Source organism: Opisthocomus hoazin, chromosome 9 (assembly GCF_030867145.1).
Source record: "Opisthocomus hoazin isolate bOpiHoa1 chromosome 9, bOpiHoa1.hap1, whole genome shotgun sequence".
Classification (NCBI taxonomy): Eukaryota; Metazoa; Chordata; class Aves; order Opisthocomiformes; family Opisthocomidae; genus Opisthocomus; species Opisthocomus hoazin.
In genome coordinates this window covers 27,439,268-27,453,472 of record NC_134422.1, presented here as the reverse complement: position 1 = coordinate 27,453,472, position 14,205 = coordinate 27,439,268, and the positions used below count along the sequence as shown (strand labels likewise).

Below are 14,205 nucleotides of genomic sequence, written 5' to 3'. Positions count from 1 at the left end.
GATCTATTTTTTTAGATACTTTTTATCTTTAGGTAAACTATGTCAAAGAAATACAAATGCCAAAATCAGCATTTGAACTTTATCTTCTTTTTTTTCCTGTTCAGATGGTAATCGTGACATTTTCTGAAGGAAGGCTATAAATGAAAATTCTTGTTAGCAAGCCCATTGGAAGAATGTATTTCTTAAATATTAAAATAAATTTGTTTCTTATTTGTGAGCATACTCATGGTTCACTGTAAAAATTTAATGCTTGATTATTGTATGACTTTAATTTCCTTTTAGCATTATGCTGCTAAATCCCGTTGACTTATATTATGTTATATAATAGTTTCAATAACCATAAATAGTAATAGTATTTGAAACAAGGAATGCCTTCATGTGAATTTTAAAGAACAACTTCAGATTATTGAGTTTATGAAATGTTAATGTGTTGCAGATTACACTGTACTCCTTAGCTGCAATGCTAAAACTATGCCTGATGCGTTCAGAAAGTTCCTCTTAGGGTGCCTTGTTAGGTTGAAAAAATAAATGCTCTCCTGTCCTCAAAGTGTTTATAGTTAGACAATTAACTTGTAGAAAACATTTTTTTTTTTTTTTTTCATACAAGGCAACCTTGTCTGGAGGAATGTCATTGGTATTTTTTTCAGATGTTGAAATAAATGCTAATAGAATGCTTATTTTCTGTGAATAAAATGTTATAAAATACCCTCTGGTTATCATCCTTGGGCCGTGGCAAATTAGGTTTAATATGATTCCATTACTTTTAAAACTACTTCTTTTGTCTCTTTCTTTTTTTACTAAAAATAGGTATCCATTGGCCATAAATTTTGATTACTGTTACCTTATTTTAACTGTCTAAAGGCATGAAGATGGCCTGGGGAGTTGTTTTTCTTAGGCAGAAATTAGGATTAGTGCAGTATTTAACTTAGTCTAGTTAAATTGTTCAGATCTCAGCAAATTAAGTTGCGTGTTTGTAGTTGCTTCAGGACTGCAAATACAGCTGTTCCACAAGCATTTACCCCTTTTTCTCTCCATATGTGTTTCTGTGACATTGTGCTTATGGTTTGTTTGATGGTCATAGTTTTACAGCTTGGGTGCTGGTTTCTTTGTGGTACGGAAATGCTTTCTGATTTTTCTAGACCTTTACTTCTCTGTGTCATTTTGTGTATTCAGACATAGTCATGATACTGATTTGCTGTGTTGCAAAGAAATACATGTTGTAGAAGGTTTCAGCAGAGAAATCTGAGAGAAATCTGGGGATTTAGTTGTTCTGTTGCTCACTTATGTGATTTCAGCGTACTGTACTGAGAAATGTATCAATTCTCCCTGAACTTCGAGGAGTCCACACCTTCCATGCTGCCTTCAGGATGCTTAGTTAAACACCATTGATCATAATTTCCCTGTGCTACCATTATCATGACAATGTCTAGATTCACATTTATCTTTGGTTTTCCAGTGTGGCTCTCTTGACAGCCCACAGAATGTTCCAGGCTGCCATGCGTTGTCCACAGCAAATGGCTGCTGGGCAGTGCAGACAGACCCAAAATTTTGGGCTGCTTCTGACTCCTGGAGACAAGGCGTAGGCGATGGGCAGTCCGTGTTGGCCAGGCGTCAGCTGCTTGCACTCTTGGCCAGTGGGTGGCAAGCCCGAGCTGACACTTTCCTGGCAAAATGGCTTACGAGCTGAGAGAAAGAAGAGTCCTAAAGTTGGTGTCAAGCTTTTGGGGACAGCTGCAATGTGATGCAAACAAGAAAGAAAATTCTGTCTATCCAGAAACTGTAAAAAAAGTGAAAACAAACCCAACCAACAAACCCCAGTTTGAACTCATTAAAACTGCTTTATGCAGAACATGCAGCTCTGTTAAGCTGAGAGAGATATTCTGTTGAGAGGGGAAACCCAATAAAACTTGGAAGCTTGTGCACTAAAGATTATATGAATTTTGGCAAGGGCTGAGCAAGATAAGTGCTGCCAGATGAGGAAGGAAGCCTAACCCCTGCTGGTGGCAGTGACTACTGCTAACCCTGCTGTCAGGGAAGCAGGCACAGGGCTCTGAGTCACAGGGGCAAGAGGCAGCAGTGGGGGTCAGAAAGGGTCCTGGAAAGGGGGTGTTTGAACAGGACTCTGAATCTGCGGGAGGTGTCTGGTTAAACAGGGGTAATCCAGAAGTACAGAACTACTCTGCAGTCACATTCCCAATGGTATTTCTTAATAAGTAATTTTAAAAGCTTTGTCTGTAGGAAAAATGAAACCGGCTTTACAGGTGAGCAAGAATTTCAGTGCTAAGCATTGCTAATGGGCAGTGTGCAAATAAAATTTGCATCATAGATTTGTGTTTAGATAGGTCAATATCCCAGATGCATGTACAGATTTCTTGGTTTTGCAGATACGGATTTGTTCAGTACTTGAAAATTTGACCTTTGGGGAAAAGATGCTTTTATGTGCTATAATGCTAAATGCTTTAACCAAAGATTAAAATCATTATATTCTGTAGCTGTAGAGAACATTGAGATCTTTTGGAATGACTTATTGAAATATATTTGGTGGTCTGTTCGTATTTGAAGAAATTCAGGAAAGATTCATCCTAAGCTGTTTCTATCCAGTACTGCTTTAAGGAAACAGGAAAATATAATTTCGTCACTTAAAGCTGCTTAAACCTTCAGGGGAAAAAGGGCTACTACTTAAATTTCAGATGAAAGGAGTGTTTTGTGAATTCATCTGTGTCATGTATTCATACCTGAATTAAAATGAGCCGTGATGTACTGCACTTACTCGGGAAAGTTACATAAACTTCCTTGTTCTAAACCACGCACAAGTTTGAAATGTGCAAACAGACCTGAAAGAAACTTTGCAGTAGTTTCTCCACAAGCAGGAAGCCCAATATTTACACAACAATCAGTAGGGTAATGGGCACAGAGACAAGCAGCACTCTCTCCTACAAAACTTGGTTTAACTGGTAAAAGAAGGTAGGATCTATCTGAACAACAACTTTCTTTTTAGTTAGACATGTACGGTTGGGGATGGGTTTGGCTTGAGTTCTGCAGAACCTTGTTGGTCAAGATTCAGAGTTGTGCATTTAGAACAAGGGATTGTTTACAAGTATGTTATATTTGGAACAGTTTTCTCCTGCTTTAATTTCTGGGATTTTGATCAGGTCTTTCATTAGCATTTTCATGAGACTCTAAAGAAGATTAGTCAAGGAAAAATCTGATCCTGATACAGCTTGCTTTGGAGAAGATAAGGAGTTTCTTTATGTATTATTTACTTATATCTTCCTATAATTCTTTGCTGTGATGTTTATTTCTGTTTGTCCTGTGTGCCTTAAGGGAGGAGTTCTGCCTCACTGCAGGCAGATGGACAGAGGAAAGCAAGAACACAACTGACCTCAGTGCAACCAGAAAGGGACAAGAAGGGACAGAAGACAGTACACTTACTATTTCTTGTGATTGTCTGATCTGCAGGGCTAACAATATTATCTGACAATAAAAGTTGGTAATTTCCAATTCAAGCAAAATGTGGCTGAATCCAGGAACTTGTAAGAGGAAGTGTCCTGGGTTTGGCCAGGACAGGGTTAATTTTCACCGGACTCCAGGAAGGGGCACAGCCGGGGGGTGGGGGCTGACCCCACCTGGCCAAACAGAGCCTGGTATTCCATACCATGTGACGTCACGGGGCGTTCCGGTGGGGGAGCCGGCACGGCGGGAACGGACTCGCGGCTTGGGGGGGCGCGGCGCCAGCGCTGTTCGGGAGAGCGGCTGTCTGGGTCGTACGGTTCGTTGTTGTGTTTTTCTCCTTATTTCTATCGTTGTTGTTCCTGTTTCCCTCTGTTTGCTGTTCTGTTAAACTGCCCTTATCCCGACCCACCAGTTTCTGCCTCTTTCTTTCCATTCTCCTCCGCACGCTGGCGGGGGGAGGGGCGGCTGCGTGGCGCTTTTGTTGCTGGCGGCAGCCGAAACCAAGGCATTTAATTTGGCGCCCAAGCGTGGGGCAGGGATAATGGCAGGGCTGAGCAGCGGGTGTTAAAACAGCTTTCTTAGATTTTGTTAAATTTTGTTATACGCATTTTTCTGTGTTAAATAGTCGCCGGTAAAAATGTTTCTGTCTTTGATCAGATGGCTGTGGTTTCTGAATCCTTATTTGCACTATGTATTCAATGCCGTGCTGTTCATCATCGCTGGGAAAAAGATCAGGATGATAATTTTGCTCTACCTTACGATATCGACTTACGATATGATAACATCACTGTGCATGAAATTAGTCTTGTATTTGCATGCGGCACTGTGGTCATTTCCATACCTCGGATCCTATGTCTTAGAATTTGTTAATAATCAAACCCAGCCTGTGGGGAAAACCGGAGGGGATACCTTCCCCCACTCTTTCGCCCCCCCCTCTCTCCCTCAGGCTGGTCCTAAAGGCTTTTGAGAATTTCGAGTACCCGTGGGATGCTCAGGCCAGCGGGTTTCTATTGTTCTGCTTCCTGAATGGGTTGCAGGTTTTGTTTAGGGTTAAACAAGTCGTTAAGAACATCGTGCAGAGACCTGCCCCGGGGTCGGATAGCTGTGAGTGGCTGGGTGTGTGGGACAGCATGGGCAAGTACCTAGGGCAGTGGGCACCATCGGTGTTTTTTAAACTCACCCCTGAACAAATACAGAATCTGGACAATCTGGTAAAATATCTGCAAAAAGTGTGCTGCCACCCTGGGAACTCCAGAGAGACACAAATCACCGCAATGTGCTGGGGTCTGGCCCACGCCTACTGAGCTGCCCTGTTCGACCTGATTCAGTGCTCTAAAGGGGAAAGAGGGCCCCCCCAGCCGGCCCTGCAGCCCCTCCAGCCCAGCAGGCAGTCACAGCCCCCCCGACCAGCACCACAGCTGCTGCAGCCACAGCTGCAAGGTCTGCCTCGGTTTCCCTGGCAGGCACAGTAGCTGCTCCAGCCCCAGTTCCAGCTGCAGGCATCGCGGCTGAGCCCAATGACCAACCTGTGCCAGTAGCAGTCGCCCCTGTAAAACTAAAGAAAGACGCAAAGAGAGCAGATCGCTCCGGGAGGGATGACGATGAGCCAGGGTCATCGCGGGAGATAGAGACAGAGATCATCACGCGGTCCCTGTCCCTGGGCGAGCTGCGAGACATGCGGAAAGATTTCAGCCGCCACCCAGGCGAGCACATTGCCACCTGGCTGCTGCGGTGCTGGGATAACAGGGCCAGCAGCTTGGAGTTAGAGGGCAAGGAAGCCAAGCAGCTGGGATCCCTGGCCAGGGATGGGGGCATTAACAAGGCCATTGGGAAAAAGGAACAAGTCCTCAGCCTCTGGAGGAGACTTCTGTCAGGCGTGAGGGAGAGGTACCCCTTCAGTGACGATTTTGTATGCTGTCCTGGCAAGTGGACCAATATGGAAAGGGGTATTCAGTACTTGAGGGAATTAGCTGTGCGGGAGCTGGTTTATAATGAACCAGATGATGACCAGTTACCCACAGACCCAGATGAAGTCCAGTGCACAGCATCTATGTGGAGGAAGTTTGTGCGGAGCGCACCCTCCTCATATGCCAACTCACTGGCAGTTGTAAACTGGAAGGGTAAGGAGGCACCAACAGTGGATGAGGTGGCTGTCCGACTCTGGCAATATGAGGAAAGTCTCTCTTCCTCCCTTGTCTCAGCTGTGAATAAATTGTCCCAGAAGGTCCAGCGACTCGAACAGAGTACGTCCTACTCCCCACCTGTACGGGCCAGTGTCTCAGCTATTAGGGGCAAGCGTTTCTTTGCTCAGGAGAGGGAATACAGAGGCTATACACCCTGGGGCACCCTGTGGTTTTACCTGCGTGACCATGGAGAGGACATGAGGAAGTGGGATGGAAAACCGACCTCAAGTCTAGAGGCACGAGCCCGTGAGTTGCGAGGTAAAACAATCACAAAAGGGGATTCTCTTAGGAAAAATGCTGCTGCAGTTTCCAGAAGCCAGCTCTCCAGACCAGGTAGACAGTTTGACCTTGATTCCGATCCTCTGGAGGGGACCTCCAAGTCATTTCTGCAGCAGGTGAGCAGCAATTTCTCTGACGAGGATTAGAGGGGCCCTGCCTCCAGCCAGGTGGAGGAAAGGGACAACCGTGTCTATTGGACGGTGTGGATTCGGTGGCCTGGCACGTCAGATCCACAAGAGTATAAAGCTCTAGTGGACACTGGTGCACAGTGTACTTTAATGCCATCAGAGTTCAAAGGGTCAGAGTCCATTTGCATTTCGGGAGTGACAGGGGGGTCCCAAGAGCTGAGTGTATTGGAGGCTGAAGTGAGCCTCACTGGGCAGGACTGGCAGAAGCACCCCATTGTAACTGGCCCCGAGGCTCCGTGCATCCTTGGGATAGACTATCTTAGGAGAGGCTATTTCAAGGACCCAAAGGGCTATCGGTGGGCTTTTGGCATAGCTGCTGTGGAGACGGAAGAAATTAAACAGCTGTCCATTTTGCCTGGTCTCTCGGAGGATCCTTCCGTTGTGGGATTGCTGAGGGTTGAAGAACAACAGGTGCCAATCGTGACCACAACAGTGCACCGGCGACAGTATCGTACCAACCGAGACTCCCTTCTCCCCATTCATCAGCTGATCCGCCAGCTGGAGAGTCAAGGAGTGATCACCAAAACTCGCTCACCCTTTAATAGTCCCATATGGCCAGTGAGAAAATCTACTGGAGAGTGGAGACTGACGATAGACTACCGTGGCCTGAATGAAGTCACACCACCGCTGAGTGCTGCCGTGCCAGACATGCTAGAACTTCAATATCAGCTGGAGTCAAAGGCAGCCAAGTGATACGCTACAATTGACATTGCTAATGCATTCTTCTCCATCCCTTTGGCAGCAGAGTGCAGGGCACAGTTTGCTTTCACCTGGAGGGGCATCCAGTACACCTGGAATCGACTGCCCCAGGGGTGGAAACACAGTCCCACCATTTGCCATGGACTAATCCAGACTGCACTGGAAAAAGGTGAAGCTCCAGAACATCTGCAGTACATCGACGACATCATTATATGGGGTGACACAGCGGAGGAGGTTTTTGAAAAAGGGGAGAAAATAGTTCAGATCCTTCTGAAAGCCGGTTTCGCCATTAAGCGAAGTAAAGTCAAGGGACCTGCTCAAGAGATCCAGTTTTTGGGAATAAAATGGCAGGACGGGCGCCGTCAAATCCCAATGGATGTCATCAACAAAATAGCAGCTATGTCTCCACCAACCAGCAAAAAGGAAGCACAGGCCTTCCTGGGTGTTGTGGGTTTTTGGAGGATGCACATCCCAAATTACAGCCAAATTGTGAGTCCTCTGTACCACGTGACCTGGAAGAAGAATGATTTTGAATGGGGCCCTGAGCAACGACAGGCATTTGAACAGATTAAACGGGAGATAGTTCATGCCGTAGCCCTTGGTCCAGTCCGGTCAGGGCAAGATGTTAAAAACGTGCTCTACACCGCAGCCGGGGAGAATGGCCCAACCTGGAGTCTCTGGCAGAAAGCACCAGGGGAGACTCGAGGTCTGGAGCCGGGGATACAAAGGATCCGAGGCCCGCTATACTCCCACTGAAAAAGAGATTCTGGCAGCATATGAAGGCGTTCGAGCTGCTTCAGAAGTGGTTGGCACTGAAGCACAGCTCCTCCTAGCACCACGATTGCCGGTCCTGGGCTGGATGTTCAAAGAAACAGTCCCCTCTACGCATCATGCCACCGATGCTACGTGGAGTAAGTGGGTCGCGCTGATCACCCAGCGCACCTGAATGGTAAACCCCAGTCGCCCAGGAATTCTGGAGGTAATCATGGACTGGCCAGAAGGCAAAGATTTCGGAGCATCGCCAGAGGAGGAGGTGACACGTGCTGAAGAGGCCCCACTGTATAACCAGCTGCCAGGAGATAAGAAACAGTATGCCCTGTTCACGGATGGGTCCTGTGGCATTGTGGGGAAGCAGCGGAGGTGGAAGGCTGCTGTATGGAGCCCTACATGACAAGTCGCAGAAACTGCCGAGGGAGAAGGTGAGTCCAGCCAGTTTGCAGAGGTGAAAGCCATCCAGCTGGCTTTAGACATTGCCAGTCGAGAGAAGTGGCCAGTGCTCTGTCTTTACACTGACTCCTGGATGGTGGCCAATGCCTTGTGGGGGTGGCTGCAGCAATGGAAGAAGAACAACTGGCAGCGCAGAGGCAAACCTATCTGGGCTGCCCCATTGTGGCAAGATATTGCTGCCTGGCTAGAGCAGTTGGCTGTAAAAGTCCGTCACGTGGACGCCCACGTCCCTAGGAGTCGGGCCACTGGAGAACATCAAAACAACCACCAGGTAGATCAGGCTGCTAAGATTGAAGTGGCTCAGGTGGATCTGGACTGGCAACATAAGGGTGAACTGTTTATAGCTTGGTGGGCCCATGACACCTCGGACCACCAAGGAAGAGACGCGACATACCGATGGGGTCGTGACCGAGGGGTGGACTTGACCATGGATACCATCGCACAGGTTATCCATGAATGTGAGACATGTGCTGCAATCAAGCAAGCCAAGCGGGTAAAGCCTCAGTGGTATGGAGGACGATGGCTAAAATATAAATATGGGGAGGCTTGGCAGATTGACTACATCACACTGCCACAAACCCGCCAAGGCAAGCGCTATGTGCTCACAATGGTGGAGGCCACCACCGGATGGCTGGAAACCTACCCTGTGCCCCATGCCACTGCCCGGAATACCATCCTGGGCCTGGAAAAACAAGTCCTGTGGCGACATGGCACTCCCGAAAGAATGGAGTCGGACAACGGGACTCATTTTCGCAACAGCCTCATAAACACCTGGGCCAAAGAACAAGGTATTGAGTGGGTGTATCACATCCCCTACCATGCACCAGCCTCGGGAAAGATCGAACGTTACAATGGGCTGCTAAAAACCACTTTGAGGGCAATGGGGGGTGGGACTTTCAAAAACTGGGATACCCATTCAGCAAAGGCCACCTGGTTGGTTAACACCAGAGGGTCCACTAACCGGACTGGTCCTGCCCAGTCAAAACCTCAGCGCCCCGTGGAAGGGGATAAAGTCCCTGTAGTGCACATGCGGAACATGTTAGGGAAGACGGTTTGGGTCAGTCCTGCCTCGGGCAAAGGCAAGCCCGTCCGCGGGATTGCTTTTGCTCAAGGACCTGGGTGTACCTGGTGGGTAATGCGGAAGGATGGGGAAGTCCAATGTGTACCTCATGGGGATTTGATTTTGGGTGAAAATAGTGCATAAATAAATTGTATAAAGTTAATTGTTAAATAACCCTGTCACTGTCTGTTATCACTGTTATAATTGTTATATTTTGTACCAGTAGTAGCATAGTAAGAATTCTCCAGATTAAAGAAGGATGGACTTTTTCGATGAAAACCTAGCAGAGCACAGCGATGATGGAACTGGACCTGGTTTTCAACAACTGGCATCCAGCAACTTCATCAAGATCAACATTTTCCTGCAGACTGTGGGCACGGGCCACACCAGATGCATCAGCCGTGAGCTCCGGATGCAGCAAGTGACCGCCCATCACCACACATCACCCCTCCTGCCACGGAAGACCATTACGACAGATGGAGCCTGAAGTCATGGATTAAATGAACTCAACAGACACTTTAGAGTGATGATCCATAGACTAAGGGAATGATATCTGGAGATAGGAGAAGTGGTGGTGATCAACTGGACAATGGGGGACCTGGGCATGACTTAGATGGTATGGAATAAGGGGTGGATAATGTCCTGGGTTTGGCCAGGACAGGGTTAATTTTCACCGGACTCCAGGTGTCGCGTTAAAGGGGGGGTAAGGGGAGTCTGATATTCAACTAGCCTGCCAGAGCCTTTCCAAGGACTTTCACTGAAACAGTTTCGCAAAGTTGAAACAATAGGTAATTTATTCAAGCGTCAGTTATCACAGATTCGGAATTGCTGTTGATAAATTCACTGTCTACAAAAGTTGAGCTCAAAGTAATAGTTTAGCGCTTTAGTTAACAATGTGTTCCCGGGGGTACGTCTGACAAAGTCAGAGGCGCGACTCTTACCAAAAAGGCGTCCCTTTTTGGGGGGGGAAGAGAGGTTCAGGCCCGTCGACCCCTCCATCAGGTGAAGTTCTCGCTTAGCTCCTCCTCCCAAAGAAAGTTTTCAAGTGCCAATTTTTATATGTTTGGAAATCTTTTTGCGAGGTGGGACTAAGTCAATTATTGTGTATCGATTGGCTCTTGGCATGGAATGTCCTGTCGTCAGAAGCGGTACTCAGCAGTGTGACACGCCTTCGGAGCGGGCATCTTGGTATGTGTATTCGGGGGCCATCTGTGCTTTGTCCAAAGCAATCTCTAAAGCAATCTCTGGCTGCGCAGCCTCCGCGGCGCCCCACAGATCACTGAGTTTACAGTGATGGGCTATCCCCCCTTACTTTTGTCTGATAAGATAAGCACCAGTTATTTACTTCCTTTGTTAGCTCTTCGGCTCTTGACAATCTCAGTCCGTTTGTCTTTTGTCTTGCATTCGACAAGTCCAGCAAGGCCATCGATTACACCAGGAAGGGGCACAGCCGGGGGGTGGGGGCTGACCCCACCTGGCCAAACAGAGCCTGGTATTCCATACCATGTGACGTCACGGGGCGTTCCGGTGGGGGGCCGGCACGGCGGGAACGGACTCGCGGCTTGGGGGGGCGCGGCACCAGTGCTGTTCGGGAGAGCGGCTGTCTGGGTCGTACGGTTTGTTGTTGTGTTTTTCTCCTTATTTGTATCATTGTTGTTCCTGTTTCCCTCTGTTTGCTGTTCTGTTAAACTGCCCTTATCCCGACCCACCAGTTTCTGCCTCTTTCTTTTCATTCTCCTCCGCACGCCGGCGGGGGGAGGGGCGGCTGCGTGGCGCTTTTGTTGCTGGCGGCAGCCGAAACCAAGACAGGAAGCTAAGCCTGTCTTTGTTCCTCTTGTTTCCAGCGTCCTTCTTGCAATGACTCTGAAAAATGTTTTTGTTCCCCAAGTTCTGTCAGTAGGAATAATTCCTAATCACGTGCTACCTGCAAAAAATGGTTGAAAGAAAGGCCTGCCTGTCCTCATAGCCCTGGAGGAGACCTGTCCATTGGAAGGAGGGGAAGTAGCTGGAGTATTGAGACGTGCTAAATTTCAGTTTTGAGAGCAGACGTTTTGCTCTCTTGCCCTGGTGGTCTCTTTCGCTGTTCCAGTCGTTGTAAGCAACAAAGTTTGTGAAGGTTGCGGGTATGGCACGAGGTTTAGAAATAGCATGGTACTTTCTGAGATTAGTCAGAGTTTTTGATAGATTGTTGACATCTCTCTGGGGCAAAGGTGAGGGTAGGAACTGATGATTTTTTTTTTTAACAACTCAGAAGTTACATTAATGGATCAAAGATTAGGCCTATAGGTTTAGGAGATTCTTCCAAATATCAGTGGTCAACAGAAATGTGAGAAGTTCCCCCAAAATTTTAAGAATCCTTTGCAATGGACAGAATCAGCTAATCCTAATCGGGTGATGTCTACCAGTTTTTCTTTGTTCAAGCATGTGTGTTCTCTAGTTATTTATAATAGCTGTTCTCAGAAGTGACTTGTAATTTGAAACAATAGTAAAAATTTAAACTAGGCAAGGAAAACTTCAAGTATCACGCAAACCTCCTAGTTATTCTAAATGCGTTGCCTATTGTACTAATACAAGCCAGACAATGAAGTTCCTCTTATGCTATGAAACCAAATTTAATTTTGTAGTCTTTGAGATCTCTGTTTTATTAGGTAATTTCATTAACAGTTATTACCAAAGAAAAATGTATCTCAGACTTGCACATTTCAAAAGGGCAGTGCTTCCGAAAGAACTTTTGTATACACTCTTCGGGCCAGATGTCCAGTGTTCCTGGATAAAGCAGATTCCTTTATTTGAAGAGATAATGATTGATATGAGAGTGATAAGTGCAGTTATCCACAAGGGATGAGGCATCTCACCAGCATTCACAAGGTACTTCCTGTGTGTTATTTTCCAAACCTCACTGCTGACCAACTCGGATCTCCATGTCTCTGCATAGCTCCATTTAGTATTGCTTTCTTATTTAGCATCCTGCTTGTATGGATGTGCTTGTGTGGTATTAGAATAGAAAAAGAGGCTTTCATATGTAGCTAAATCATATTCTGAAGTAATTTTTAATTTTTTTCCTCTGTTTTTAGCAGATATTTAGACACTAAAATGTGTGTCCTTGGTGATGCTGTGCTTTGTACTAAACTGAAGTTGATGACTGAAGAACCAGATTGTTCTTTATAGATTTTATGGGGAATCTGAAGAAAGAGAGATATTTCAGAATGGAGGAAAGAAAATTTCTTTTTCAGCGCTTCCACTTTGCCATTCTACCACAATACACGCATTGTTAAATGTCAAGATATTTGCTGGACACAAAAGACAGCTCAAGTTCATCTCACCATATCTTGCTCCTTGTTACCTGTATTTCTTGATCTTCCTCTGGAAAGCACACAGTCATGCCTTTTACCACATTACACAAAACACCACATTGCTTAACAACTTAGACAGTGTCTGTCCTAAGCCTATAGAATAGCCTGTTTTGATTGATCTCAATCAATCAAAAAAAGAAAGGGCTAATAACAGAAGTAAATCCCTAAAACAGAACACCGCCCCCAAAAAACCCTAAGCTTGTCAGATACTTCTACAGTTGTGTTCAATTTAGAATACCTTGTTTTGTTCATTGTTGTGACTAAACTGAAATATAATACATCCTTGTGTATAATATATAATTATTAAAATAGAATTATAACTGTTGCAGACTCTGGAGACTTAAATTATTTTTATGTTACTTAAGTTTACTTAGGGATACAGTCCTACAGTGGTTGTAGGAAAGTAGTTCTTGCTGACATGTATCAGGACACCTGCATGAAGCTAGGCTTAGAGGACAGAATGGAATAGTTACAGCAAAAGGCTAAACAGCCAGCCATGGACCAGCTTTTCTTTTAGAAAGTGCGATACATTTAAAAAGAAACATCCAACGATTACTTTAAAATAAAGATGTGAAAAGGTATAGTGTTGTTCTATATTCCTTGATTGGTTTTTTTGGTAGCCCATGGCTTAGAAGAATTCTGAAAAGGTGGCTAATTCTTAATCCCAGAAAAGTAGCTAAAGCATCTGAAGCATTGTTTTTCCCAGAATTGCACCTTTAAAGAGTTTGAAAATATTTTGGAGGTTCCATGCTAGTAAAACCAAATTTTTTTCTGTCTATTTTAAGATCGAATTTAAGAGGATGATGTAGATTAGGTATTGTGTTGGGCAATAGCTTCCAGGGCTATTCTTAGGCTGATTCATGTGCTTTGTGTCCTGTGTAAAAATTAATCAGTTTGTTGATACTAACAACTACTCTTTAGTGACTTGGAGTACCATATATTAATGTCTGTCAGCGTGTCGTGGTGGCACAGCTGAAACTTAGGTAGAAATGTCAATAATGGGTCTAAAAATAGTTCTGAGAAGTTCTTTGAAAAGCTACTGCCAGCTTCCTGAAATGACAGGTCAGAGCAGAGCAGAAGAAGAAAGCAGCCCTGCCTTGTGGGTGGGTGAGGTTATCTCTGACAGAGAACCAAAGTACTGTGTGTACGCGTAAATCATAGAAAAATCATGGCTGACTAGAAAGCAGATTTTTTTGTCCTCTTTGAGGGCTGAATATTAATCTAACTGTAGGACATTCACTTACAAACTTCTAAAACTTATTCACTTATAGAAAGAAGGGTGCAAGTCCTAAAGAAATAGTGATAGTTCAAAGATCTTAATTTGAGCATCCCTACATCTATTGCATAGTTATTCAGATTTTTGGTTAGTAGGAATTTATGAATTCTGTCCTGAAAAGGTAATGTCCATAGCTAAAGCTTTTCCTAGATCGCTGCTCTCTCCCTTCCCACATTCTTGCAAAACCAAGAAGTTTCATTTAGTTTAATACAAAAACCTGACTATTTTCTCTTGGCTAGTCCCAAATCTCTAGAGCTACAGAGAACTTGGTAAAGTACTTCTCATTAAGTAGGGATTTGTTAGTTAGGGTGCCTGGGAAGAGGGGCCATTTTGATGATATATGTTTTAAAATTTCAGGTTATGGGCAAGTGTGAGTCAGTGGCTGAGGCTGAGAAGGAAAATTGTATGAGCCAAGTATTTGCAACTTTTTTATTTTTAAGGTGCTGTGTGAAACTGAAGGGAGGAAGAGACATCAGAACAGGTAGGG

The 14,205-nt window shown here is 45.4% G+C and overlaps 1 protein-coding gene across 8 annotated transcripts in view; it reads left to right on the top strand.

The window, feature by feature from the left end:
* Positions 1 to 14,205, top strand: part of ZNF385B (zinc finger protein 385B) — a 151,761-nt gene that overhangs the window by 48,284 nt on the left and 89,272 nt on the right. The window contains exon 1 of one of the 8 annotated variants that reach the window (XM_075431227.1): positions 2,800 to 2,964. The exons of the other annotated variants lie outside the window; for them this stretch is intronic. The gene's annotated coding sequence lies outside the window, so the exon portion shown is untranslated. Of the gene's footprint in view, positions 1 to 2,799; positions 2,965 to 14,205 lie in introns of those variants that run through there. 8 annotated transcript variants of the gene reach the window in all.